Source organism: Oncorhynchus mykiss, chromosome 22 (genome assembly GCF_013265735.2).
Source record: "Oncorhynchus mykiss isolate Arlee chromosome 22, USDA_OmykA_1.1, whole genome shotgun sequence".
Taxonomy (NCBI): Eukaryota; Metazoa; Chordata; class Actinopteri; order Salmoniformes; family Salmonidae; genus Oncorhynchus; species Oncorhynchus mykiss.
Genome location: NC_048586.1, coordinates 23,722,717 through 23,737,860, shown reverse-complemented (window position 1 = coordinate 23,737,860; position 15,144 = coordinate 23,722,717).

Here is a 15,144-nt window from a genome sequence, read left to right as displayed (position 1 = left end):
ATGTCTTTCGTGTTCTTAAGACAGATGCTGCAGTATTTGCGTGAGGTGATGCAGTTATGGAGGTGATATTTGAACTACATTCCTGTCTCTTTATTTCCACCCTAGCTCTGGTTTCAGTTGTTCATTTCATATTTCTCTTTTTCTCTTATTTTTTTTATTCAGGTGTTTTTGTGGTGTAAGTACAGTGGGGAGAACAAGTATTTGATACACTGCCGATTTTGCAGGTTTTCCTACTTACAAAGCATGTAGAGGTCTGTAATTTTTATCATAGGTACACTTCAACTGTGAGAGAAATTCAGAAAATCCAGAAAATCACATTGTATGATTTTTTAAGTAATTAATTAGCATTTTATTGCATGACATAAGTATTTGATTACCTACCAATCAGTAAGAATTCCGGCTCTCACAGACCTGTTAGTTTTTCTTTAAGAAGCCCTCCTGTTCTCCATTCATTACCTGTATTAACTGCACCTGTTTGAACTCGTTACCTGTATAAAAGACACCTGTCCACACACTCAATCAAACAGACTCCAACCTCTCCACAATGGCCAAGACCAGAGAGCTGTGTAAGGACATAAGGGATAAAATGGTAGACCTGCACAAGGCTGGGATGGGCTACAGGACAATAGGCAAGCAGCTTGGTGAGAAGGAAACAACTGTTGGCACAATTATTAGAAAATGGAAGAAGTTCAAGATGACGGCCAATCACCCTCGGTCTGGGGCTCCATGCAAGATCTCACCTCGTGGGGCATCAATGATCATGAGGAGGGTGAGGGATCAGCCCAGAACTACACGGCAGGACCTGGTCAATGACCTGAAGAGAGCTGGGACCACAGTCTCAAAGAAAACCATTAGTAACACACTACACCGTCATGGATTAAAATCCTGCAGCGCTCGCAAGGTCCCCCTGCTCAAGCCAGCGCATGTCCAGGCCCATCTGAAGTTTGCCAATGACCATCTGGATGATCCAGAGGAGGAATGGGAGAAGGTCATGTGGTCTGATGAGACAAAAATAGAGCTTTTTGGTCTACACTCCACTCGCCGTGTTTGGAGGAAGAAGAAGGATGAGTACAACCCCAAGAACACCATCCCAACCGTGAAGCATGGAGGTGGAAACATCATTCTTTGGGGATGCTTTTCTGCAAAGGGGACAGGACGACTGCACCGTATTGAGGGATGGATGGGGCCATGTATCGCAAGATCTTGGCCAACAACCTCCTTCCCTCAGTAAGAGCATTGAAGATGGGTCGTGGCTGGGTCTTCCAGCATGACAATGACCCGAAACACACAGCCAGGGCAACTAAGGAGTGGCTCCGTAAGAAGCATCTCAAGGTCCTGGAGTGGCCTAGCCAGTCTCCAGACCTGAACCCAATAGAAAATCTTTGGAGGGAGCTGAATGTCCGTATTGCCCAGCGACAGCCCCATGCAAAAAAATATATATATATTTTTTTGTATGATTTTTAATTACTTAAAAATCATACAATGTGATTTTCTGGATTTTTGTTTTAGATTCCGTCTCTCACAGTTGAAGTGTACCTATGATAAAATTACAAAAAATTACATCCTTTGTAAGTAGGAAAACCTGCAAAATCAGCAGGTTATCAAATACTTGTTCTCCCCACTGTATATTATTACTTGCTTCCAATAAAGGCTTGTTCTTTTACTCTTGAACATTTTTATTTGATTTAACCTTCATTTAACTAGGCAAGTCAGTTAAGAACAAATTCTTGTTTACAATGACGACCAACCAAAAGGCCTCCTGCGTGGACGAGGGCCTGAAAAAAAAAAAAATCTAAAATACATTATAAATATAGGACAAAACACACATCACAACAAGAGAGACCTATAAGACAACAACATAGCAAGGCAGCAACACATGATAAGACACCATGGTAGCAACACAACATGGTAGCAGCACAAAACATGGTACAAACATTATTGGGCAGACAACAGCATAAAGGGCAAGAAGGTAGAGGCAACAATACATCACACTAAGCAGCCACAACTGTCAGTAAGAGTGTCCATGATTGAGTCGTTGAATGAAGAGATGGAGATAAAACTGTCCAGTTTGAGTGTTTGTTGCAGCTTGTTCCAGTCGCTAGCTGCAGCGAACTGAGAAGAGGAGCGACCCAGGGCCATGTGTGCTTTGGGGACCTATAACAGAATGTGCCTGGCAGAACGGGTGTTGTATGTGGAGGATGAGGGCTGCAGTAGATATCTCAGATAGGGGGGAGTGAGGCCTAAGATGGTTTTATAAATAAGCATCAACCAGGGGGTGGTGTATGTGCGCATGTGGGTGTACATGTTTTCCTGTTTATCACAGTTTTACATGTGGGTAAGAGGTGTGGATGCATGTGTTATGGTCTTAATGCTCAATGCTTCAATTAAAGACTATTACCGTGGAAGATTGTGCACATTCAGTACACATTTTCCCCATAAGGGGGCAGTGCTAGCCTATGGTGCCTAGTTAGAACAAAATCCTGCAGTACCTGCAGCACTCCAGAAACAGGGTTGCTTACCCATGCTTATGGACAAGGTATGACAGCAACACATTATTTGGTTTAGTTTCCCTGGCACTGTTTCCAAATGCTAATGTTTTAACATTTGTTTCACAAATCCCATTCAAGTCATGGGACCAATATTAGCATTTAATCAAACGTACTGCTATTTTACACAATTTGCAATGAGGCTGAGAGAAAATGTTGCTATTTTAAAGCTAATTTCCTGCAAATTATGACACAATTTACCATGGGGCAGAGAGGAAAAATTGCAGTTTTATACAGTGATTTCCAAAAGTATTCAGACCCTTTACTCAGTACTTTGTTGAAGCACCTTTGGCAGCGATTACAGCCTTGAGTATTCTTGGGTATGACACTACAAGCTTGGCACACCGATATTGGGAGTTTTACCCATTCTTCTCTACAGATCCTCTCGAGCTCTGTCCGGTTGGATGGGGAGCGTCACTGCACAGCTATTTTCAAGTCCCTCCAGAGATGTTAGATCGGCTTCAAGTCAAGGCTCTGGTTGGGCCAATCAAGACATTTAGAGACTTGTCGCGAAGCAACTCCTGTGTTGTCTTGGCTGTGTGCTTAGGGTCATTTGCCCCAGTCTGAGGTTCTCAGCACTCTGGAGCAGGTTTTCATCAACGTTCTTTGTCATTTTCCCTCGATCATGATGATTCTCCCAGTCCCTGCCGCTGAAAAATATCCCCACAGCATGATGCTGCCATCACCATGAATCACCGTAGGGATGGTTCCAGGTTTCCTCATGACGTAAAACTTGGCATTCGGGCCGAAGAGTTCAATCTTGGTTTGATCAGTCCATAGAATCTTATTTATTATGGTCTGAGAGTCCTTTAGGTGCCTTTTGGCAAACTCCAAGCAGGCTGTCATGTGCCTTTTACTAAGGAGTGGCTTCCGTCTGGCCACTCTACCATAAGGCCTGATTGGTGGAGTGCTGCAGAGATGGTTGTCCTTCTGGCAGGTTCTCCCATCTCCACCGAGGAACTCTGGAGCTCTGTCAGAGTGACCATCGGGTTCTTGGTCACCTCCCTGACGAAGGCCCTTTGCCCCTGATTGCTCAGTTTGGCCGGGCTGCCAGCTCTAGGAAGAGTCTTGTCACGTTCTGACCTTTATTTTCTTTGTTTTGTCTTTATTTAGTATGGTCAGGGCGTGAGTTGGGGTGGGCAGTCTGTTTGTTTTTCTATGTTTGGTTTCTGTTTCGGCCTAGTATGGTTCTCAATCAGAGGCAGGTGTCGTTAGTTGTCTCTGATTGAGAATCATACTTAGGTAGCCTGGGTTTCACTTTTGAGTGGTGGGTGTTTGTTTCCGTGTGAGTGTTTGTTGCCACACGGTACTGTTTCGGTTTTCGTTCATGTTCACATTTATTGTTTTGTATCTCATAGTGTTCAGTTTATGTCTGTAAATAAACGTTATGGACACTTACCACGCTGCGCATTGGTCCTCCGATCCTTCTCGCTTCTCCTCCTCAGAAGCGGAGGAGGAATGCTGTTACAAGTCTTGGTGGTTCCTAACTTCTTCCAATTGTGAATGATAGAGGCCACTATGTTCTTGGAGACATTCAATGCTGCAAAACCATTTTTTATACCCTTGTCCAGATCTGTGCCTCGACACAATCCTGTCTCGGGGCTCTACGGACAACTCCTTTGACCTCATGGCTTGGTTTTTGCTCTGCATTGACTGTCAACTGTGGAATCTTATATAGACAGGTGTGTGCCTTTCCAAATCATGTCAAATCAATTGAATTTACCACAGGTGGACTTCAATCAAGTTGTAGAAACATTTCAAGTCAGATCAATGGAAACCAGATGCACCTGAGCTCAATTTTGAATCTCATAGCAAAGGGTCTTAATACTTATGCAAATAAGGTATTTATGTTTTTTATTTTTTATAAATTTGCAAACATTTCTAAACCTGTTTTCGCTTTGTCATTATGGGGTAGTTAGTTATTTTTGTCTTCCCATCCTGTGAGAGTGAATGTCATTTCAGTTCATCTGTTCTGTTATATTCAATCAAATCTGACAAACCCAGTGCACTGCTTGCTATGGATTCTATCTGATGGAGCTAGCATGTTTAGGTAAAAACACAAATAATGTCCAGTTTTGAACAGTGACAAGTAAAGAGCATTAAATAAATAAATACATTTTTGCTCATTCTCAGCCTGGCACCTGAGTTGGTGGGCCTGGGCACACTAAGCTCCAGACACACTTAAAAAACAAACATGAAACCTTTATTTAAGTAGGCAAGTCAGTTAAAGAACAAAATCTTATTTACAATGACGGCCTATCCCGGCCAAACCCAGGCGACCCTGGGCCAATTGTGCGCCGCCCTATGGGACTCCCAATCACAGCCGGATGTGATACAGCCTGGATCAAACCAGGGACTGTCGTGACACCTCTTCCACTGAGATGCAGTGCCTTAGACCGATGCGCCACTCGGGAGCCCAACACAGTGACGTCCTCTTACTTACCCCGCATACTGTATACAGATCACCTTGTTTGTATCCCTGACCCACTAAGTTTCCCCTATGACATGTAGTTAAGTTGCCACTATGACATGTAGTTAGGTTTCCCCTATGACATGTAGTTAGGTTGCCACTATGACATGTAGTTAAGTTGCCACTATGACATGTAGTTAGGTTGCCCCTATGACATGTAGTTAAGTTGCCCCTATGACATGTAGTTAGGTTGCCACTATGACATGTAGTTAGGTTGCCACTTTGACATGTAGTTAGGTTGCCACTATGACATGTAGTTAAGTTGCCACTATGACATGTAGTTAAGTTGCCACTATGACATGTAGTTAGGTTGCCACTATGACATGTAAGTTGCCCCTATGACATGTAGTTAAGTTGCCACTATGACATGTAGTTAAGTTGCCACTATGACATGTAGTTAGGTTGCCACTATGACATGTAGTTTGGTTGCCACTATGACATGTAGTTAGGTTGCCACTATGACATGTAGTTAGGTTGCCACTATGACATGTAGTTAGGTTGCCACTATGCCATGTAGTTAAGTTGCCCCTATGACATGTAGTTAAGTTGCCACTATGACATGTAGTTAGGTTGCCACTATGACATGATGTTAGGTTGCCACTATGACATGTAGTTAGGTTGCCACTATGACATGTAAGTTGCCCCTATGACATGTAGTTAAGTTGCCACTATGACATGTAGTTAGGTTGCCACTATGACATGTAAGTTGTCCCTATGACATGTAGTTAGGTTGCCACTATGACATGTAGTTAGGTTTACCCTATGACATGTAGTTAGGTTTACCCTATGACATGTAGTTAGGTTTACCCTATGACATGTAGTTAGGTTTACCCTATGACATGTAGTTAGGTTTCCACTATGACATGTAGTTAGGTTTACCCTATGACATGTAGTTAGGTTTACCCTATGACATGTAGTTAGGTTGCCACTATGACATGTAAGTTTCCACTATGATATGTAGTTAAGTTGCCACTATGACATGTAGTTAGGTTGCCACTATGACATGTAAGTTGCCCCTATGACATGTAGTTAAGTTGCCACTATGACATGTAGTTAGGTTGCCCCTATGACATGTAGTTAAGTTGCCCCTATGACATGTAGTTAGGTTGCCACTATGACATGTAGTTAGGTTTACCCTATGACATTTAGTTAGGTTGCCACTATGACATGTAAGTTGCCCCTATGACATGTAGTTAAGTTGCCACTATGACATGTAGTTAGGTTGCCACTATGACATGTAGTTAAGTTGCCACTATGACATGTAGTTAAGTTGCCACTATGACATGTAGTTAAGTTGCCACTATGACATGTAGTTAAGTTTCCCCTATGCCATGTAGTTAAGTTGCCCCTATGACATGTAGTTAAGTTGCCACTATGACATGTAGTTAAGTTGTCCCTATGACATGTAGTTACATTGCCACTATGACATGTAGTTAAGTTGCCACTATGACATGTAGTTAAGTTGCCACTATGACATGTAGTGAAGTTGCCACTATGACATGTAGTTAGGTTTACCCTATGACATGTAGTTAGGTTTCCCCTATGACATGTAGTTAAGTTGCCACTATGACATGTAGTTAAGTTGCCACTATGACATGTAGTTAAGTTGCCCCTATGACATGTAGTTAGGTTTCCCCTATGACATGTAGTTAAGTTGCCACTATGACATGTAGTTAAGTTGCCACTATGACATGTAGTTAAGTTGCCACTATGACATGTAGTTACAGTATACATATACCAAAAGTATGTGGACATGCCTTCAAATGTGTGGATTTGGCTATTTCAGCCACACCTGTTGCTGACAAGTATATAAAATTGAGCACACCGCCATGCAATCGCCATAGACAAACATTGGCAATAGAATGGCCTGTACTGAAGAGCTCAGTGACTTTCAATGTGGCACCGTTATAGGATACCACCTTTCCAACATATCAGTTTGTCAAATTTCTGCCCTGCTAGAGCAGCCCCAGTCAACTGTAGGTGCTGTTATTGTGAAGTGGAAACGTCTAGATGCAACAACGGCTCAGCCGGGAAGTGGTAGGCCACACAAGCTCATAGAACGGAACTAGTGAGTACTGAAGCGCATTGGGCGTAAAAAAGCACTCACTACCAAGTTCCAAACTGAATATAGAAGCAAGAACTGCTAGTTGGGAGCTTCATGAAATGGGTGTCCATTTCCGAGTAGCCACACACAATCCTAAGATCACCAAGCTCAATGCCAAGCGTTGGCTGGAGGGGTGTAAAGCTCGCTGCCATTGGACTCAGGAGCAGTGGAACGCGTTCTCTGGAGTGATGAATCACGCTTCACCATCTGGCAGTCCGATGGATGAATCTGGGTTTGTTGGATGCCAGGAAAATGCTACCTGCCTGAACGCATAGTGCCAACGGTAAATGTTGGTGGAGGAGGAATAATGATCTGAGGCTGTTTTTATTGGTTCGGGCTAGGTCCCTTAGTTCCATTGAAGGGAAATCTTAACTCTACAGCATACAATGACGATTCTGTGCTTCCAACTTTGTGGTAACAGTTTGGAGAAGGCCCTTTCCTGTTTCAGCATGACAATGCCCCCATGCACAAAGCGAGGTCCATACAGAAATGGGTTGTTGAAGAACTCGACTTGCCTGCACATAGCCCTGACCTCAATCCTATCAAACACCTTTGGGATTAATTGAAACGCCGACTGTGAGCCAGGCCTAATCGCCCAACATCAGTGCCCAACCTCACTAATGCTCTTGTGGCTGAATGGAAGCAAGTCTCCGCAGCAATGTTCCAACATCTAGTGGAAAACCTTCCCAGAATAGTGGAGGCTGTTATAGCACCAAAGGGGGGGGACCAACTCCATATTAATGGGCATGATTTTGGAATTAGATGTTTGACGATCATGTAGTGTACATACAGACTGTCTCATTGACACACACTATAGGCCTGTAGCTCATTCAAACCCTCACTATTAAGACAAAACAGGATGAGAGAGAGATTGTGACACCTGTCACAGGAAGAGAGTCAAGCCACTGTAGCCACATAACAGAAAATGTACACCAGAAACACACACACATGGTGTGGATAACATGTCCCTGTGGTGTCTCTTGGTGGCACTTGAGCCCTATCAGTTTCAGCACGGGCAAATGGCCATAAGCGATGACGGAGAATGCTTGTCACTGGGCCCATGGCCCTGCTTATGTCACCCGGTTAGACATGGGCCACTTGTCCCTGAGCGCCGGTGTCAGTGACAACCCCTCCGATACACCGGATCACCGCCTCAGCTCTGCCATTAGCTAATGCCAGAATAGTCACATGATCGTAACAGCAGGGTCACAAACCAGGACCCATGCCTAGAAAGCTACAGTTACGTTACGTCAATGACCCAACGTCTGTTATTGTGGCTGTCACTGTCACTCAATGTCTGTCACAAACACATGGACATAATGTAACTGATGTACAGTTGAAGTCAGAAGTTAACATACACCTTAGCCAAATACATTTAAACTCAGTGTGTATCACAATTCCTGACATTTAATCCTAGTAAAAATTCCCTGTTTTAGGTCAGTTAGGGTCACCACTTTATTTTAAGAATGTGAAATGTCAGAATAATAGTAGAGAGAATGATTTATTTCAGCTTTCATTTCTTTCATCACATTCTCAGTGGGTCAGATGTTTACATACATTCAATTAGTATTTGGTAGCATTGCCTTTAAATTGTTTAACTTGGGTCAAACATTTTGGGTAGCCTTCCAAAAGCTTCCCACAATAAGTTGGGTGAATTTTGGCCCATTCCTCCTGACAGAGCTGGTCTAACTGAGTCAGGTTTGTAGGCCTCCTTGCTCGCACACGCTTTTTCAGTTCTGCCCATACATTTTTTACAGGATGAGGTCAGAGCTTTGTGATGGCCACTCCAATATCTTGACTTTGTTGTCCTTAAGCCATTTTGCCACAACTTTGGAAATATGCTTGGGGCGGCAGGGTAGCCTAGTGGTTAGAGCATTGGACTAGTAACCGAAAGGTTGCAAGTTCAAATCCCCAAGCTGATAAAGTAGAAAATCTGTCGTTCTGCCACTGTTCCTAGGCCGTCATTGAAAATAAGAATTTGTTCTTAACTGACTTGCCTAGTAAAATAAAAATTTAAAAAAATTGTCCATTTGGAAGACCCATTTGTGACCAAGCTTTAACTTCCTGACTGATGTCTTGAGATGTTGCTTCAATATATCCACAAAATGTTCCTTTCTCATGATGCCATCTATTTTGTGAAGTGCACCAGTCCCTCCTGCAGCACAGCACCCCCACAACATGATGCTGCCACCCCCATGCTTCACGGTTGGGATGGTGTTCTTCGGCTTGCAAGCCTCCCCCTTTTTCCTCCAAACATAACGATGGTCTTTATGGCCAAACAGTTATATTTTGTTTCATCAGACCAGAGGACATGTCTCCAAAAAGTACGATCTTTGTCCCCATGTGCAGTTGCAAACCGTAGTCTGGCTTTTTTTATGGAGGTTTTGGAGCAGTGGCTTCTTCCTTGCTGAGCGGCCTTTCAGGTTATGTCGATATAGGACTCATTTTACTGTGGATATAGATACTTTTGTACCTGTTTCCTCCAGCATGTTCACAAGGTCCTTTGCTGTTGTTCTGGGATTCATTTGCACTTTTCGCACCAAAGTACGTTCATGTCTAAGAGACAGAACACGTCTCCTTCCTGAGCGGTATGATGGCTGCGTGGTCCCATGGTGTCTATACTTGCGTCCTATTGTATGTACAGATGAACGTGGTAACGTTGGTTGGGCTATTTACATGTCATCCAGAATATTGGTGACTGTAACTGTGCTGCTGGTGTAACGGATGTGAAACTGCTAGCTAGTTAGCGGTGGTGCGCGCTAAATAGCGTTTCAATCGGTGACGTCACTTGCTCTGAGACCTTGAAGTAGTGGTTCCCCTTGCTCTGCAAGGGCCGCGGCTTTTGTGGAGCGATGGGTAACGATGCTTTGTGGGTGACTGTTGTTGATATGTGCAGAGGGTCCCTGGTTCGCGCCCGGGTATGGGCGAGGGGACGGTCTAAAGTTATACTGTTCCACTGGCAACATTTTAATTATGCGTTTTTGCCAACCTTTACTGACACCGGCTATATTCAATGTGTGTTGAACGTATGTAAATCATCAGTTATTCTGCACTCTGGCACACTCAGACGAGAGCGCTCTGAAATCGGAGTAGATGACCAGACTGAATTTACGAACATACCTGAAATGGTTACTTACATAGTGGAGTCTTTTGTTAAGACATGTAGCTAGCTAGCTAGCTAAACAATAAACCATAATCCCAACTCATGACATTACTACCCTGCATGAATCTGCAGGTAGCTAACCAACCAGGTTCAATGTCAGCTAGCTAAGATTAGGCTGTAACTAGTCAAGCAAATCACTCTGAGATACGAATAATAAGCTCATACACTTTAGCTAGAAAGCCAGCCAGCTAATGTTAGCTAGCTAACAGTACACTTTAACATGAAATGAAACCACTTTCTGTCAAAATTAGAAACGTGTAATATCTGAACATGTAGCTCGCTAGACTATCATAGATGAACGTGTGTCCTGTCACGGATGCCATGGTTGCCCTTAGTTTGGAGATGTAATCTGGAGACAGGTGTTTTCTCCATCTCCTTAGCTCTCATACTTGAATTCCACTGATTTCAAAAGTCGGTCCTCCAGAAAGTAGAGAGCAACACCTATGCAGTTTTACTACGCGATACACAGGATTACCTACACATACTGACCAGCTAAATTAGAGAGAGGCATGCTATATGGCAGAACAATCTAAGCACATCTCTCGGCATATCCAGTCCACTCATTATCTCAGCCAATCATGGCTAGCGGGAAGGTTGCTGACCTTTTCTGTGGCTAAACCAACTAGGCTCATAATTTAACAATTTTATTCGTATTTACAGATGGCATTCAAGTTTGTTAGTAAGGCACATGAAAGTTCATATGTTCGAGTAGGCATTTCTGCCAAAAACATGCAGATAAGTGTTGCCAATGATGTCATCTGTGTGCATCATGTGATTTTAACCAATTATGAATTGGCATTGCCTACTAATTGTCTACTAATTGGTTGATGATGTTATTGGAAACACTTATCTTCTATTTTTTTACTACAAAACATAGAAACAAGCTATTTTCAAATATGTTGATCTTCTATATTAAGAGTGCAAAAGTTTGTGATAGAAAAAAGCAAACTGAGATAAAGCGAGAGAGAGAGAGAGTGAGACAGACAGAGAGAGAGAAAGAGAGAGAGAGAGAGAGAGAGAGAGCCACATCTTTCAACAGAGCCACATCTTTCTCTCCTCCAATCAGAGCATCCAATGCCCCCACCCTGGCTACGCACACTCTTGACCCACTTCTCTGCCCTTCCTCTCTGTCCAGTTGTGAAAACATAGATACACACACATTATTTGTTGTATCTTAACCTAAAACATTTCATAAATACATTTATAGTAAATGTATTTATAGCCTTTTGGTGGCCTTAAACTTGCCCTGCAAGTCAGTATTCAGCCATGATTATTACAAGTTTTGATAGCTGTCTTGACTAACTACCAATCTAAAAATGTAAATGGCTAATTGTCAGCTAATTGAGTGACTGACATAACAAGATAAAAACTTCTGATGCACAATCATATTTTGAAATTGCACTTGGTGTTTTCTACTATCCTAAATTGAGCTCATTCTTCTGGGCTCGTGGGCACTCTATTGGCCGAGGGTTCTATGCGACCTCTTATGCCGGTTATGCCTGGAGCCGGCCCTGGCTGGTACATTGACAACGTTGATCCTAAAGTCACCAGTATTGTGTGAGACCCTGATTGTGTCAGTTTTACTCTGTGGTGACAAAAACGTTCCCATCAAAACCACGCCCATCATTATTTTATTTCCCAGTATGTTTTACTGCAGTTAAATGTTTTGGGATCATTTTTAATACCTGTGTTTTTGCATGTACATGGAATGATTGATTCATCTTATGCTACACAAATATAAATATCCTACATTTTTCTAAACTAATCCAATCAGTTACTTAGATATATTGCACCTGTTACTAAAATGGTTGTTCCATTTTAAATGGTTTAGGTAGTCCCGTTTGACAATTACTCTGAATGTAGGTTGTGGTGAATAAAAAGTCCAACTATTGGATGTCCTAACTCTTTCTAGATTCCAATAGGAATTACATATTGCTTTGCAAGCCAATATAATGTGATTTGCAGGCCTGATGTGGCCTGTAAACCAGCAGGTTCCTAACACCACTGCGTTGGGGTAATACATGACCATTAAAGTAAGGCATGATTTGTAATGTATTGTTATAAAAAGTAAAATGTTGATATAATTTACCTACAGAAGGACCTCATGTAACTGATGTGAAATGGCCAACTAGTTAGCGGGGTGCTCGCTAGTAGCGTTTCAATCGGTGATGTCACTCGCTCTGAGACATTGAAGTAGTTGTTCCCCTTGCTCTGCAAGGGCCGCTGCTTTTATGGAGCGATGGGTAATGAAGCTTTGTGGGAGGCAGTTGTTGATGTGTGCAGAGGGTCCTTGGTTCGAGCCCAGGTAGGGGTGAGGAGAGGGACGGAAGGTATACTGTTACATTGATGCTGTTGACCTGGATCACTGGTTGCTGCGGAAAAGGAGGAGGTCAAAAGGGGTGTGAGTGTAACCCATGTGAAATGGCTAGCTAGTTAGCGCTAATAGTGGTTCAATCGGTGATGTCACTCGCTCTGAAACCTTGAAGTAGTTGTTCCCCTTACTCTGCAAGGGCAGCGGCTTTTGTGGAGTGACTCACTTGGTGAAGACCACAGGACTGAAAATGAATGAATTTAACAACAATGTGTCTGTCACTAACAAATACAGTCATTGGTGGTAAATATACAATTGACAAGTCACACTGGGAAAATATATTGGAGGTGTGGCTTTGCAGGGGCTTGTAAATCAGTTATTTGGCCACCCATATATGGAAGTGTTGTACCAGTTTAAGAGGTCTATGGTTATGTTAAGTATATTTAGAGTACTCTAATACTAAGGTGCCAAACCTGGGTATGAGAAAGAATGTGTAGAAAGTAATGTGTGTGTAAGCTGTGGGGGTGACCATGGGGCTGGAGCACAGAGGTGTCTGGTGAAAGAAAAGCATGTTGAGGTTGCCATGGTCAGAGTAGTACAGAAAGTGTTTTATGCTGAAGCAGGGAAAAGAGTGGTAGAGGAGGATGGGTACAGGGTGAGGGATATTGAGAGTATTTGTGTGAGTAGGCAGAGACCAATGAAGAGGTTGAGAATAATATGTCCCTGAGTAAAGTGGGTTTCTTAGCTTTCATAGCTATGGTTGTCAACTGTACTGCAGAAATGGGACGTTAGTCACAGAAAATAGAGGATGTGCTGGCAGCTGCAGAGAAGTACTTGGGATTGCAAGGTTTTACTGCAGAAGAATAGCAGGAGGTGTTGAGTGGTAGTGTTCTGTCCTCCCAGACTGTGGGCCTGGAGTAGGATTAGATAGGGTTAAATAGTGGAATGGGGTGGTGTTTTCTTTTTGAAGGATAATAGTTGGCAGAGTAATTTACCTGTTCCCCAATTTTGTATTACCGCCATTTAATGTAGTTAGGCCATGACTGGCCTCACACTCCAGGACAGTAGGTGGCGGTGTATGCACCTAAAAGTTGGATGCGCTCCGCCAACCCAATCTCAAAGAAGAAGAAGATTCAATTTTAAGCATGCCTGCTGCCAGTTCTGAAGTCTTTATAATGCTTACATAAGAGCATGTGGCAATAAAGTCTGGTAAATATTAATGAAATGCCCTTAATCCAACACTGAGTGACCTTATTAAGAGATAGAGACCTCTTTGTGTAATGGTTAAAAGTACAATATGAGATGATATTGCGTAACAATTTAATTGTTATTATTATTTACTCTTATTTTACCAGGTAAGTTCTTTAGTGACCATAAAGTCAGGTCACCCGTTTAACATCCCATCCGAAAGACAGCACCTTACACAGGACAATGTCCCCAATCACTGCCCTGGGGAATTGGGATATTTTTTTAGACAACTACATTTTTTGGGGTGGTCCAACACTATATACATTAAGTGTACAAAACATTAAGAACACCCTGCTCATTTTGAGTTACAACCCCTTTTGCCCTCGGAACTGCTACAAATTGTTGGGCATGGACTCTACAAGGCGCCGAAAGCGTTCCACAGGGATGCTGGCCCATGTTAACTGTGTCAAGCTGGCTGGATGTCCTTTGGATGGTGGAACAGTTTTGATACACTCGGGAACCTGTTGAGCCTGAGAAACTTAGCAGCATTGCAGTTTTTGACACACAAGCAAGCCGGTACGCCTTGCACCTACTATATTACCCTGTTCAAAGGCATTTCAATCTTTTGTCTTGCTCATTCCCCCTCTGAACGGCACACATACACGTTTCAATTGTCAATCCTTCATTAAGCTGTCTCCTCCCGTTCATCTACACTGATTGAGGTGGATTTAACAGGTGACACCAATAAGGGATCATAGCTTTCACCTGGATTCACCTGGTCAGTCTATAACATGGAACGAGCAGGTGTTCTTAATGTTTTGTGCACTCAGTCTAGACAAATTATTTGGAGAGCAGCACTTGCAACTTCTTGGTTGGAAGTGCATCAATGTTTTCACAGTTCCACCAGGTTCATACTTATTGCTTGGAACATATATTGTATATTAACACCAGTGGCGGTTGGTGCTGTTTAAGATGAGGGAGGACCAAACATTTTTAATGAGCCTGTCCTTATTTCTATTACAGCATATTGGATGACTGTCATTCATATTCCATTCACCTAGTTCAATGTAACATTGATAGGTTTAGGTTACTACATGATACTCAAATCTTCCCTATATCCACCATGAGGTTGCTGCAACCTAGCCTATGAATTTAATTTTACAACGTAGGTTGAGAGAAATTTGAGTAATCAGGGTGACAAACTGAAACATTAAATACTGCCTTGCACACTCTTGCCTGAATCTAGCTGATCTAAAGTGTAATCATTTGCCCAACAGTTGCAAACGAGAGTTTCTATGTTTATCCCGTTTCGTTCTGTTTGCTTCTGTTTAAGAAGTTTTAGAACAGAATCGGTGGAATCAA